The following is a 14028-nucleotide window of genomic DNA, read 5'->3' as shown; positions in this document are numbered from 1 at the left end:
TACCAAATTAGATGGCACAGATAGAGAGTATTTTCATCCTTGCAGAACATTTAGAACTTTGCTCTGAAGTTCTGGAGGTATCAGTGGGAATAACAATGTCATAGCGTTAGTGCCCATCATTTTTGTTCATTAATTCTTTCTAATCTTTCAAACCAGAAAAATAAACTCTACTAGTGAAGGGGGGCAGAAGAAGGAGGGCACTCGATCAGGGGCTTCAATATAAGCAAGCATTCCAGGCCCAGCCTGTGGGTACCAAAAGCACTCTTACCACATACCTCAGCACACCTGTGAAGAAAGTTTTGGTAAGGTGAGTCAAAAAGAGTAATTTCCTTGACATTTTTACTAGCAAAAGCGCGTATTTCTTAGCTGGGTCCTATACTCTGCACAAAAGGCAGTAATCTCCTGTAGGAACATGCAACCCACAGAAGGCTTGCCAGGCAGCCAGCAGCTTTGCCTCTGTAGTGTCTCAGCCCCTGTGCCAGGCAGGCAAGTTTATGGGAGGAGGACGCAACACCAAACTATGTGAACTGTGCAGTTTTACGCTGAGTTGGTCCAATCAATGGCTAATGAAGGCTGGGCCCCAACAACCTCTTCTGTCTACAGGGGCCCCTGTGAGTTAGTTACAATCCGTGAACTAACACTGAGAGCCAAACAGCAGCCCTGAACCTGCTCATTTGGATCTACAACATTTTTTTAGAGCAAAGCATCAGCCCACTTTAAAATAAATGTATTATCCTTATGACCAATGTTCACGTTTCTCCAGAAAAGGAGGTCTTAAAAATTTTCATCTGCCAAGGTGTATGTGCCTCCTTTGGACCACTGAGCCCTGCTGCAGGTCAAAAAAAGGCCCCCTGCCTTGAAGAGGAGCACAACTATAAATTCACGGCTTTCAAACCCACGCAGGGCATCAATGTGCCTCCAGGTCACCTCGTCAGGGTCCTGTCATTATTCATAAGCTTCTAGCTTCTCTACATCTCCGACCCTTCCACTTGGCCCTCCATCAGCAGATGGCCTTGCCTGGCCTCACAGAGGGTACTGAGGCCATTAAATAAGAATTTGCGTTTCCTGCCCCAAACCTACACGCTCACCTGCAGCACAGCCATCTCCTTCTGTCTCCTGCTTGCCGCTGTGAACAGGTGGGCTTGGCTGTCTGCCTCCAGCCTTCCTGAAGACCTGCTCTGCCACTTTTTACAGGACGCTAACATGCCCCATTGGCTCCCTCTCAGCCACATTAGAGCCACTCATTTTTCTTCCACCTTGAATTGGCTATTCTTCCCCGTAGGTCCCCTTTTCTCATCCGTATGGCCAAATAGCTTAGGTTTGTCCACAGCTGCCCCCTCCACCTCTCCATTTCTCCCTTATTCCTCAACTTCTTGTACACTGGGTTCTAGTCTGACCCCGCCCCTGGAATTGTCCTCAGCAAGATCACTAACTATTTCCTTGTTTCTTAATCACTAGGCACCTTTCAGTGATTATCTTACTTAACCTGTGTGAGGCATCTGGACCTCACAACCCTTTGCTTACTGGAAATGCTACTTTCCTTTGCACCTTGTAGAATTGCCTGGCTCACTAGTGCTCCCTACTGCACCCTGCTTTCTTGTCCAAAATACACTTTCATACCTTAAACAGTAATGGGGTCATGGTAGAGCTTAAGATCTAATACATAATTATTCAAAAAAATTGGCCTAGGGCATTTCAAACATCCAGAAAAGGGGAAAAATGTGTAATGTACTCACACCCCCCAGCTACATGCATGCTGTACTTAACACTCACCATGATTTTCTCACCTCATTATCTCTATCTGACGAGTCATTTTAAAGTAAAAATCACAGAGAAAATGAATTCTTCAGTCTTACCAACATATCCAGAATCCATATAAAATAAGCTCCTGAAGAAAAGGATACAGAGCCATGAATAAAGGCCTCTAACTCTCCATGGAAGTGAAATGTGGGAATGAGAACTCCGAACTCTGTACCAGCCGTTTTTAGGAACACACTCATCCATCACTTAATCCTCATGAGTTGCATACGGTGACCTCACTAATGAACAAAAGGGACCCTGAGAAGAACCTGTAGCTCTAGGAGGGAAGAAGAAGAGAAGAAGCCTCTGCTGAGCGCCCCGACACATCCAACACTCAAACGTGCCCGCAACAAACTCACGGTGTAGAAACCCAGGGTGGTCGTCTGTCCACACCATCGAGGAGGCAAGTGGCAGATGCGGGAACTTGTTCCACATTTCCCTCTGGACCACTCACCTATTCATTACTACTTAAAATCTTGGTTTAAACAATTTAAAAATTTTAGCTGTGGTCAGAAGTGGGTGGCATACATACAGCTTCTCTGTGTATAAGGCATGCTTAGGTAACACTCTTGTTAGTTTTTATCAGCCCCGTGGAATAGGTGAGGCAGGGAAAAACTGCAGCACTGGCCCAGAACAAGCTTCCAGGAGTCAGAGGCCAGGGGTTGGTGTCACAGCTGTGCCACTAAATGTCTGACACTGGGCTGTTGTGGCTCACCTTTTCTCACCCAAGAACGTTCATCTGTAAAGTGAGTCAGTTGGATTAGATTATTCAGGTTCCTTACAGCTGTTTTAAAAACATGACAAATGAAGCTCTGTAATTCTTGGTGATTTGCTTCAGCCACGAGCTGGTCAGGGCCAGGACACATGCCTTGCCGATCCAGCCCAGGCTCTGTGCATGCTCAGTGAACACAATCACCAGGGACTCTGTCCAACTGGGATAACCTTCAAACTTCCAGGAGCAGATCTCCCAGATTCCACGGACTGGTGGTGATGACAGTGCCTCGACGGGGGCAGTGAGAAAGCTCCTCCTCAGAGAAATGACCGCGTCACCTCAACCCCCACAGGCTCTCTGCTGGACACGCTGTTCTACTTTGCACATGATTTCTGAAAAGGCTGTTTGCTCCTCTCGATAGTAGGCACCTAGAGCTCTATCTTGTTCACCACACATCCCTAGGTTTTAGCATATATCTTGGCACACAGTTGACAACAAAGAAATGGTTATGCAATGAATGGCAAATCTCACCACTGAGTAACCCAATCCAACGTCAAGGTTCAACTCGGATGCCATCTTTACCGCCTCCTCCTCCCCCAATTTTCATCATGTTTTAACTTCATTTCTCCTGTGGCGCGTTTGATTTTGTATTATCTTATTTCATTCATTACGTACCTCTCTTAGCTCCCCTATAAGGTCAAATCCTCCTAGAAGCTGTCTTCAACTTAACACTGAAATCCTATGATATGTAGTTCATAGCAGCCACTCAAATGTCTTTGGAAGGAGCCCATTGCTCATTTTATACCACTGCAATAAGCACAGTTCTTTACATAGAGGTGACATTCAGTAAATACAATTGAATAAATTCAATGTATTTCTGATAAAGCTGTGGTGAGTTTAGTGCCCTCAAGCTGCAAATGTTTGTAATGTACCCTAAACCTTTTGGGAAAAAATGTGGTAAACTAGCTTGAAAAGTCATAAAAATGGCCACATCTCAAATCATCCACTTATGGAATTTTGTCCTAATAGACAACAATACCACAAATACAAACTAAACTGAACCAAACGAAGCCACAGTCTACAAAAATTTAGCTTATACCATTTTCCAGTGGGAAACTGGAAGCTAGTATGGCACCCTGGTACCATTAGAGTGGAACCATCCTGAGGACAACCATCCTGAGGACTCGGGAGTGGTGCTCACAGGCAAAACACAGCACAAGAGAAAGTTCACACCCACTGCAAAGTCCACTATGCAAAAAAAGGTTTTTTTAGGAGAGGAGCCAAGATGGCGGCATGAGTAGAGCAGGAGAAATCTCCTCCCAATACCACATATATCTATGAAAATATAACAAAGACAACTCTTCCTAAAATAGAGACAAGAGGACACAGGACAACATCCAGGCCACATCCACACCTGCGAGAACCCAGCGCCTCCCGAAGGGGGTAAGATACAAGCCCCAGCCCCGCGGGATCTGAGTGCCCCTCCCCCCAACTCCCAGTGGGAGGAGAGGAGTTGGAGCGGGGAGGGAGAGGGAGCCCAGGACTGCTGAACACCCAGCCCCAGCCATCCACACCAGAGCGCAGACACAGTGCATGCGTGGGGTCCTGGATACTAGGGAAACAGGGCAGCAAGACTGGTGAGCGGGTGCCTGGGGCCAAAGCCGGAGAACAAAGAAACAGGAGCGGCCTTTTTTTTTTTTTTTCTTTTCCTCTTTTTTTTTGGGAGAGTGCTTTTTGGAAGTCTTAAAGGGACAGGGACCCCAATTCTAGGGAAACAGGGCAGCAAGACCGGTGAGTGGGTGCCTGAGGCCGGCGCCGGAGGACAAAGAAAATTGTGCATTTTGTATTTTTTTTTTAATTATTTATTTCTTTTTTCTTTCCTTTTTTATTTTCTGTTGTTGTTGTTTTGGTTTGGCGAGGGCTTTTCGGAAGCGTTAAAGGGGCAGGGTGGGACACTTAGTCCAGAGGCAGGGAATCTGGGGATCTCGGGGCACTCTAACCACCTGGGCAGCAGGGAGCACAGAGGCCCCTTACGGAGATCAATAGCCTCCCAGACGCTCCCCCTCCAACGGGGCTCCACCATTTTGGAGCACCCGCCTGAGTCAGGCCATGCCCAGAGCAAGAGGGGAGATAAACTCCATAGCAGCTGGGCAGGAAGCAGAAGCCCTGTCTGCACGCCCCTGTCTGTGCGCAGCTGCCCAGCACAAGCCACTAGACGTTGCTATTCTCCCAGGAGAGGAAGGCCACAAACCAACAAGAAGGAAAGCTCTTCCAGCTGTGACTCGTACCAGCTCTGCAAACTATTTCTATCACCATGAAAAGGCAAAACTACGGGCAGAAAAAGATAACAGAGTCAACACCTGAGAAGGAAACAGACCTAACCAGTCTTCCTGAAAAAGAATTCAAAATAAAAATCATGAACATGCTGCTGGAGATGCAGAGAAAAATGCAAGAGTAATGGGATGAAGTCCAGAGGGAGATCACAGACGCCAGGAAGGAGATTACAGAAGTGAAACAAACCCTGGAAGGATTTATAAGCAGAATGGATAAGATGCAAGAGACCATTGAAGGAATAGAAACCAGAGAACAGGAACATATAGAAGCTGACATAGAGAGAGATAAAAGGATCTCCAGGAACAAAACAATAATAAGAGAACTGTGTGACCAATCCAAAAGGAACTATATCTGTATTATAAGGGTACCAGAAGAAGAAGAAAGAGGAAAAGGGAGAGAAAGTCTCTTTGAAGAAATAATTGCTGAAAACTTCCCCAAACTGGGGGAGGAAATAATCAAACAGACCACGGAAATACACAGAACCCCTAACAGAAAGGATCCAAGGAGGACAACACCAAGACACATAATAATTAAAATGGCAAGGATCAAGGACAAGGAAAGAGTTTTGAAGGCAGCTAGAGAGAAAAAGGTCACCTATAAAGGAAAACCCATCAGGCTATCATCAGACTTCTCGACAGAAACCCTACAGGCCAGAAGAGAATGGCATGATATATTTAATGCAATGAAACAGAAGGGCCTTGAACCAAGGATACTGTATCCAGCATGATTATCATTTAAATATGATGGCGATATTAAACAATTCCCAGACAAGCAAAACCTGAAGGAATTTGCTTCCCACAAACCACCTCTACAGGGCATCTTACAGGGACTGATCTAGATGGGAACACTCCTAAAAAGAGCACAGAACAAAACACACAACATATGAAGAATGGAGGAGGAGGAATAAGAAGAGAGAGAGGAAAAGAATCTCCAGACAGTGTATATAACACCTCAATAAGCGAGCTAAGTTAGGCAGTAAGATACCGGGAGGCTAACCTTGAACATTTGGTAACCACGAATTTAAAGCCTGCAATGGCAATAAGTACATATCTCTCAATAGTCACCCTAAATGTAAATGGACTTAATGCACCAATCAAAAGACACAGAGTAATAGAATGGGTAAAAAAGCAAGACCATCTATATGCTGCTTACAAGAAACTCACCTCAAACCCAAAGACGTGCACAGACTAAAAGTCAAGAGATGGAAAAACATATTTCAGGCAAACAACAGTGAGAAGAAAGCAGGGGTTGCAGTACTAATATCAGACAAAATAGACTTCAAAACAAAGAAAGTAACAAGAGATAAAGAAGGACACTACATAATGATAAAGGGCTCAGTCCAACAAGAGGATATAATCATTCTAAATATATATGAACCCAACACAGGAGCACCAGCATATGTGAAACAAATACTAACAGAACTAAAGGGGGAAATAGACTGCAATGCATTCATTTTAGGAAACTTCAACACACCACTCACCCCAAAGGATAGATCCACCGGGCAGAAAATAAGTAAGGACACAGAGCACTGAACAACACAGTAGAACAGATGGACCTAATAGACATCTATAGAACTCTACATCCAAAAGCAACAGGATATACATTCTTCTCAAGTGCACATGGAACACTCTCCAGAATAGACCACATACTAGCCCACAAAAAGAGCCTCAGTAAATTCCAAAATATTGAAATTCTACCAACCAATTTTTCAGACCACAAAGGTATAAAACTAGAAATAAATTCTACAAAGAAAACAAAAGGCACACAAACACATGGAGGCTTAACAACATGCTTCTAAATAATCAATGGATCAATGAACAAATCAAAATAGAGATCAAGGAATATATAGAAACAAATGACAACAACAACACAAAGCCCCAACTTCTGTGGGATGCAGCAAAAGCAGTCTTAAGAGGAAAGTATATAGTGATCCAGGCACACTTGAAGGAGGAAGAACAATCCCAAATGAATAGTCTGACATCACAATTATCGAAACTGGAAAAAGAAGAACAAATGAGGCCTAAAGTCAGCAGAAGGAGGGACATAATAAAGATCAGAGAAGAAATAAACAAAATTGAGAAGAATAAAACAATAGCAAAAATCAATGAAACCCAGAGCTGGCTCTTTGAGAAAATAAACAAAATAGATAAGCCTCTAGCCAAACTTATTAAGAGAAAAAGAGAATCAACACAAATCAACATAATCAGAAATGAGAATGGAAAAATCACAACAGACTCCACAGAAATACAAAGAATTATTAAAGACTACTATGAGAACCTATATGCCAACAAGCTGCAAGACCTAGAAGAAATGGACAACAATGTAAAAATACTCAATAAAATATTAGCAAACAGAATTCAACAGTATATCAAAAGGATCATATACCATGACCAAGTGGGATTCATCCCAGGGATGCAAGGATGGTACAACATTTGAAAATCCATCAACATCATCCACCACATCAACAAAAAGAAAGACAAAAACCACATGATCATCTCCATAGATGCTGAATAAGCATTTGACAAAATTCAACAGCCATTCATGATAAAAACTCTCAGCAAAATGGGAATAGAGGCAAATACCTCACCATAATAAAGGCCATATAGCATAAACCCACAGCCAACATTATATTGAAAAGCGAGAAGCTGAAAGCTTTTCCTCTGAGATCGGGAACTAGACAGGGATGCCCACTCTCCCCACTGTTATTTAACATAGTACTGGAGGTCCTAGCCACAGCAATCAGACAAAACAAAGAAATACAAGGAATTCAGATTGGTAAAGAAGAAGTTAAACTGTCACTATTTCCAGATGATATGATATTGTTCATAAAAAACCCTAAAGACTCCACTCCAAAACTACCAGAACTGATATCGGAATACAGCAAAGTTGCAGGATACAAAATTAACACACAGATATCTGTAGCTTTCAATACACTAACAATGAACCAATACAAAGAGAAATCAGGAAAATAATTCCATTCACAATTGCATCAGAAAGAATAAAATACCTAGGAATAGGCCTAACAAAGGAAGTGAAAGACCTATACCCTGAAAACTACAAGTCACTGTTAAGAGAAATTAAAGGGGACACTAACAAATGGAAACTCATCCCATGCTCATGGCTAGGAAGAATTAATATCATCAAAATGGCCATCCTGCCCAAAGCAATATACAGATTTGATGCAATCCCTATCAAATTACCAGCAACATTCTTCAATGAACTGGAACAAATAATTCAAAAATTCATATAGAAACACCAAAAACCCCGAATAGCCAAAGCAATCCTGAGAAAGAAGAATAAAGTAGGGGAGATCTCACTCCCCAACTTCAAGCTCTACTACAAAGCCATAGTAATCAAGACAATTTGGTACTGGCACAAGAACAGAGCCACAGACCAGTGGAACAGATTAGAGACTCCAGACATTAACCCAAACATATATGGTCAATTAATATTTGATAAAGGAGCCATGAACATACAATGGCGAAATGACAGTCTCTTCAACAGATGGTGCTGGCAAAACTGGACAGCTACATGTAGGAGAATGAAACTGGACCATAGTCTAACCCCATACTCAAAGACCTGAATGTAAGTCATGAAACCATAAAACTCTTAGAAAAAAACATAGGCAAAAACCTTTTAGACATAAACATGAGTGACCTCTTCTTGAACATATCTCCCAGGGCAAGGAAAACAACAGCAAAAATGAACAAGTGGGACTATATTAAGCTGAAAAGCTTCTGTACAGTGAAAGACACCATCAATATAACAAAAAGGAACCCTACAGTATGGGAGAATATATTTGTAAATGACAGATCCGATAAAGGCTTGACGTCCAAAATATATAAAGAGCTTACATGCCTCAACAAACAAAAAACAAATAACCCAATTAAAAAATGGGCAGAGGAACTGAACAGACAGTTCTCCAAAAAAGAAATACAGATGGCCAGCAGATGCTCCACATTGCTATTATCAGAGAAATGTAAATTAAAACTACAATGAGGTATCACCTCACACCAGTAAGGAGGGCTGCCATCCTAAAGACAAACAACAACAAATGCTGGCGAGGCTGTGGAGAAAGGGGAACCCTCCTACACTGCTGGTGGGAATGTAAATTAGTTCAACCATTGTGGAAAGCAGTATGGAGGTTCATCAAAATGCTCAAAACAGACTTACCATTTGACCCAGGAATTCCACTCCTAGGAATTTACCCTAAGAACGCAGCAATCAAGTTTGAGAAAGACAGATGCACCCCCATGTTTATCGCTGCACTGTTTACAATAGCCAAGAATTGGAAGCAACCTAAATGTCCATCGGTAGATGAATGGATAAAGAAGATGTGGTACATATACACAATGGAATACTACTCAGCCATAAGAAGAAGGCAAATTCTACCATTTGTAGCAACATGGATGGAGCTGGAGGGTATTATGCTCCGTGAAATAAGCCAAGTGGAGAAAGAGAAATACCAAATGATTTCACTCATCTGTGGAGTATAAGAACAAAGGAAAAACTGTAGAAACAAAACAGCAGCGGAATCACAGAACCCAAGAATGGACTAACAGGTACCAAAGGGAAAGGGACTGGGGAGGATCGGTGGGTGGGTAGGGAGGGATAAGGGAGTGGGAAGAAGAAGGGGGTATTAAGATTAGCACACATAGGGGGGAGGGAGAAAGGGGAGGGCTGTACAGCACAGAGAAGACAAGTAGTGATTCTACAACATTTTGCTATGCTGATGGACAGTGACTGTAAAGTGGTTTATAGGGGGGACCTGGTATAGGGGAGAGCCTAGTAAACATAATATTCTTCATGTAAGTGCAGATTAACGATAAAAAAAAAAGAAAGAAAGAAAAGGGGGATTACTCCCTGATAGGATAAAACTAACTGTAAATCAACGATTAATGCATGCTTTAAATAGCCTTAATTTTGATCAGTTAAAGGGTGTCAGATGATCAGCTATGGAGGTACATTTTTCTGATAATATTCCTTTCTCTTAAAAAAAAAAAGCGGTTCCTGTGTGGTGACCTCCAGTGAGTTCTACACAATGGTATAAAGGGCACATCAAAGTGTGGGCAAAGGGTCTGTTTGTGTTTATACAGAGGATCAAAGCCTAATTTGGCTACCCAGAAAATGAACTAAGATACGATATGAAGAAGAACTTCCAACATCAGCACTCTCTGGAAGAGTCATACCAGAAGATGATCATCAAAAAAACCTCAACAAAGATGCAGGCAATGCTGCAGTTGTAGCTGCATTCATCCCACTGGTTCCTGGACTTGCCATTGGAATGAAGAAGGAGATATCTAAGTTGGCCTGTGCATACAGTAAAACAACAAATTTGACTGGATCTATACTGTTGGAACTCAACCAAGAATTAGGAGAAGTGCAAGTTGTAGCGCTCCAAAATCTTACGACTACAGACTATCTACTGTTAAAAGAACATATGGGATGTGAACAGTCCCCAGGAATGGGTTGTTTTAATTTGTCTGATTTCTCTCAGACTGTTCAAGTTCAGTTGGACAATATCCAACATATCACAGATAAGTTTTCACAAATGCCTAGGGTGCCTAACTGGTTTTCTTGGTATCACTGGAGATGGCTGGTAACTATTCCTATTATGTTAATGTGTGTACGCAATTTAATTAGTAGTTTAAAATCTATACATGCTTAAGTTACTCTACAAGAAGATATGTCAAAGAAATAATCAATCTTCCCATGTTATCTTCCGTTTGCTATTCCTATAGCTTTTCTTCTTCCTTCCTAATTACAACCCTTAGATAGAATTCGTGCCTCATATCGAAGTTACTGAGTATCATAATTCTTCCAAGTGGTAAAGATACCTCAAGACAAATACTGGGCATAAAAGCCACAGGGCATAAATCTGCAAAGAAGTAAAAAGCTAACCTTTTCAAACAATATTGTCTCTCTCTCACTTACCAACTTTACATTTCCCCGTATGGCCCCGGAAGATGACTCGTTAGCCAGAGACGGGTAAGATTCCTCAAGGGAGGAACAACCTAAGACAGGCACAGTTGCAGGGGGGCCATCAGGTGAGAAATTGGGGATCAACAGAGGTGAGGCTGAGAACCTCACCCCGCCTGTTTTGAGAGAAATCTTCTGCATCCGTGGATGTTTTATTGCCCTTGTCTAGCTTGGATTAACACTTAGTCTACAGGCACACACCTGATCATCTAAATTTGCTCTCTTACAGCACTAAGCTATGTTTTCTACCTTTATCTTGCATCTACCTACCACTTCAGCATTTTATTAAAAATAATAATAATAACAATAAGGGAGAATGTGGGATTCACATATAAATTAAGTATAAAAATCAAATGAATATTCATATTTGACCTGATTGTTTAGAGTTCATAATGTGTGATCAAAACTGAAAATTTCTGTGATGACTGCCCTTGTACTGTTCACCATGTAAGAACTTATTCACTATGTAAGAACTTGTTCACCATGTAAGAACTTGTTCGTTATGCTTCAGAAGATTGGAGACTGATGAGAATTAGGGTTGGGGTGGATTAATGATTGTACATTGAGCACTGAGTCCCCTATAGAGAATTTTATTGTTGTTAACAACCATTTGATCAATAAATATGAGAGATGCCCTCTCAAAAAAAAAAAAAAGGTTATTTGGGGATGGTGCTATCATGGGAGATTTTATTTTTTTCCTGAATCTTCCTTTAAATTTATTATTTTTTAAATAAAAAATGTACTGTAACGAACGCTAACTTTTCTTTAATGTGGCTGTTTCCCACAGACCATTATTCTGTGAGGACCAAAGCAGAAAACAGAATTGCCTCCTAAGTGGCGATGCCCAGTGTGTAGCTCTAGGATTCAGGGCTGCAAGAAGAGTGATGCTCTTCTGTGTCACGAGCTATGAAGTACAGGCACGTTGCACATAATACAGGAACAGCTTTGCATGAGAAGCAAGCAGCTACACTCAGCAAAGGGCCTCAGGAACCACACCACTGACGGTCACATTACTCACAGGGAACTACTGACACTAGGTCCTGAGTGGGTTAAACAGGAGGCTGTGACCCAGAGGGATGTGAGAAGGGAGGAGTTAAGGATGGCAGTCCTCCTGGCTCTCTGACATCTCCTATCCCTTTCACCTATTATCTCCCGAGGACCTGTAAGCCACAGCCTGCCAGTCAAACAGCACCTGTTTCTGTAAATAAAGTTTTACGGAAACACAGCCAAGCCCATTCATTTATGTATCATCCAGGGTGGCTTTCACACTGCAAGGATTTGAATGATTGTGACAGGGATGGTATGGCAAGCAAAGCAGAAGATGTTGACCCTATGCACGTACTGGGTCAACTTCTTCTATTACTTTTTTTTCACACATACCAGCCTGGAAGAGCGGCAGTCGCAGACATACCATCCAAAATGAGATACTTCTGTGGGGCAAGCAATGCTGATGGACTGGACTCCAGGACAACAGAGTGAGCCCACCCAGACCCCAGACACGGCCCTACCAGACAGGCTTGTGGCACAGGAGCAGGTTCCAAAGGGCATGAGAGCCTATGCAGAGACTTCTTAACATGTATGAAGATTAGGCAACTCCTGTTTGAATTGCCCTTGAGGCCTCCCTGATCCCTCTGTCCCCACTCTGCCCTAGAGCCAGCCCTGGTCCTTGAGAAGTCTAGCTGTTTGAACACTGCTCGGATTCACTATCTCTGCTTTCATTAGAGCAAGAGGGGGAAAGCTTATGCATCCCATTTAAATAAACCTTAATCACCTCAATTCAATACAAATAAGAATTTTGCACCTCTAAGTTTCACTTGCACTAATATCAAGGCAACTCCTTAAAATTCTATTCTTCTTTAGAAGAATTGTAGGTATCTCTTCTCAAATAGTTTAATTAAAAGTGACCATTAACCAAAGCATTTATCACAGTGAGACCCCAAAACAAACACAATACAGTATTCATTGACAAGTTTCTAACATTCACCAATACTGCTTTGGAGAATTACATGACAATAAAGTTTTTTATTTTATCATTTGAGAATGAAAAACAAAGGGAATCACCACATACACCTCCACTTTTCTTTTCCTCCCCCGACAGAAAATTTTGTTGGTGTGGGGAAAGAAGCAAAGCAAGCTGTTTGGAGCACCGCCGATGAAACTAGGGTGGTAGCCCTGTGAGATGCTCTGCGCCAGCGAAAGCTTGCCACTAGGAGACCTCCCTGGGTGGCTTTCCAAAGATTGCCATCTGGTGGAATTCCAGTTAATTGTTCCTTTGTTTAGGGAGCTCCTGGAGGTGAGGCTGAAGGCATTACACACTCAGAATCCCAGGAGGAGGGACTCAGGGTCCAGTGAACTGTAACTCAAACGCAAACCCCAGACTGAAAACAGGGAGTCTGAGCTTTCCTCTCCTTCCCCAGACAGCAACATCCCTGCATGGTGAAGTCACAGAGGCTGCTTTGATTTTTAATAAGATCGAACAAAAATCATTTATTCACAAATATTAAATATCCTGAGGTCATTTGACTACACCTTGACATTTTCTCCCTCCACTTATCACTGGGAAGATCTCCAGAATTAAACTTTCATTGACTTGAGCATTTTTAGAGCAATTGTTGATAGCAGTTAATTGGCCCTTCACACACATGGGAGATGGTTTGAAAAACAATGTTTTAACAGAGCATGTTTACTAGAATATTTGCTTTAATTGTACAGCAGAATTTTTAAAATAAATTTGTTAGAAAGGCATTAATACTCACTCCAATTTAATGTCTAAACAAGGAGTCATACACACATTTCACATTCAGACCTTACGTGGAGTGTCAGGCTCCCCCTGGCTGTCAGTCGAGGTGAACTGTTCCTCTGAGAAATGGACACTAGAACAGTAAAAACGAAAAGAGAAAAGAGCATTTAATATGATGAAAGCTCAAAGAAGCAGGGAGTTATAATTTGGTTCATGGTGTTCGTGGTGTGACAAGCAACAGAAAGGGAAATTTATCAAAAGACAAAAAATACGAACATCAGTTGATTTCACCATTTGAAAGAGGTTCCATCAGCCAACAATAGGGTTCTTAATCTGTATTATTAGATCAATTCTTAGGTTGATTACAGGTTGTGAATATTTAATATGTCAGTCCTATGATAAGAATTTACCTTTTTCCATGATAGTCTGATGTGATAAGAACAATGTATTATTAGCAAACAAC

The 14028-nt window shown here is 41.9% G+C and overlaps 1 protein-coding gene across 6 annotated transcripts in view; it reads right to left on the bottom strand.

The window, feature by feature from the left end:
• Positions 1–14028, bottom strand: part of MAPRE2 (microtubule associated protein RP/EB family member 2) — a 163971-nt gene that overhangs the window by 127298 nt on the left and 22645 nt on the right. For 2 of the 6 annotated variants that reach the window (XM_073212764.1, XM_073212767.1), the window contains exon 2: positions 13637–13698. The gene's annotated coding sequence lies outside the window, so the exon portion shown is untranslated. Of the gene's footprint in view, positions 1–13581; positions 13601–13631; positions 13699–14028 lie in introns of those variants that run through there. The other 4 variants (XM_073212765.1, XM_073212768.1, XM_073212766.1 and 1 more) reach the window with 3 other exon arrangements.

This window comes from Manis javanica, chromosome 9 (assembly GCF_040802235.1).
Source record: "Manis javanica isolate MJ-LG chromosome 9, MJ_LKY, whole genome shotgun sequence".
Taxonomy (NCBI): Eukaryota; Metazoa; Chordata; class Mammalia; order Pholidota; family Manidae; genus Manis; species Manis javanica.
This window is presented reverse-complemented; position numbering and strand designations above follow the sequence as displayed.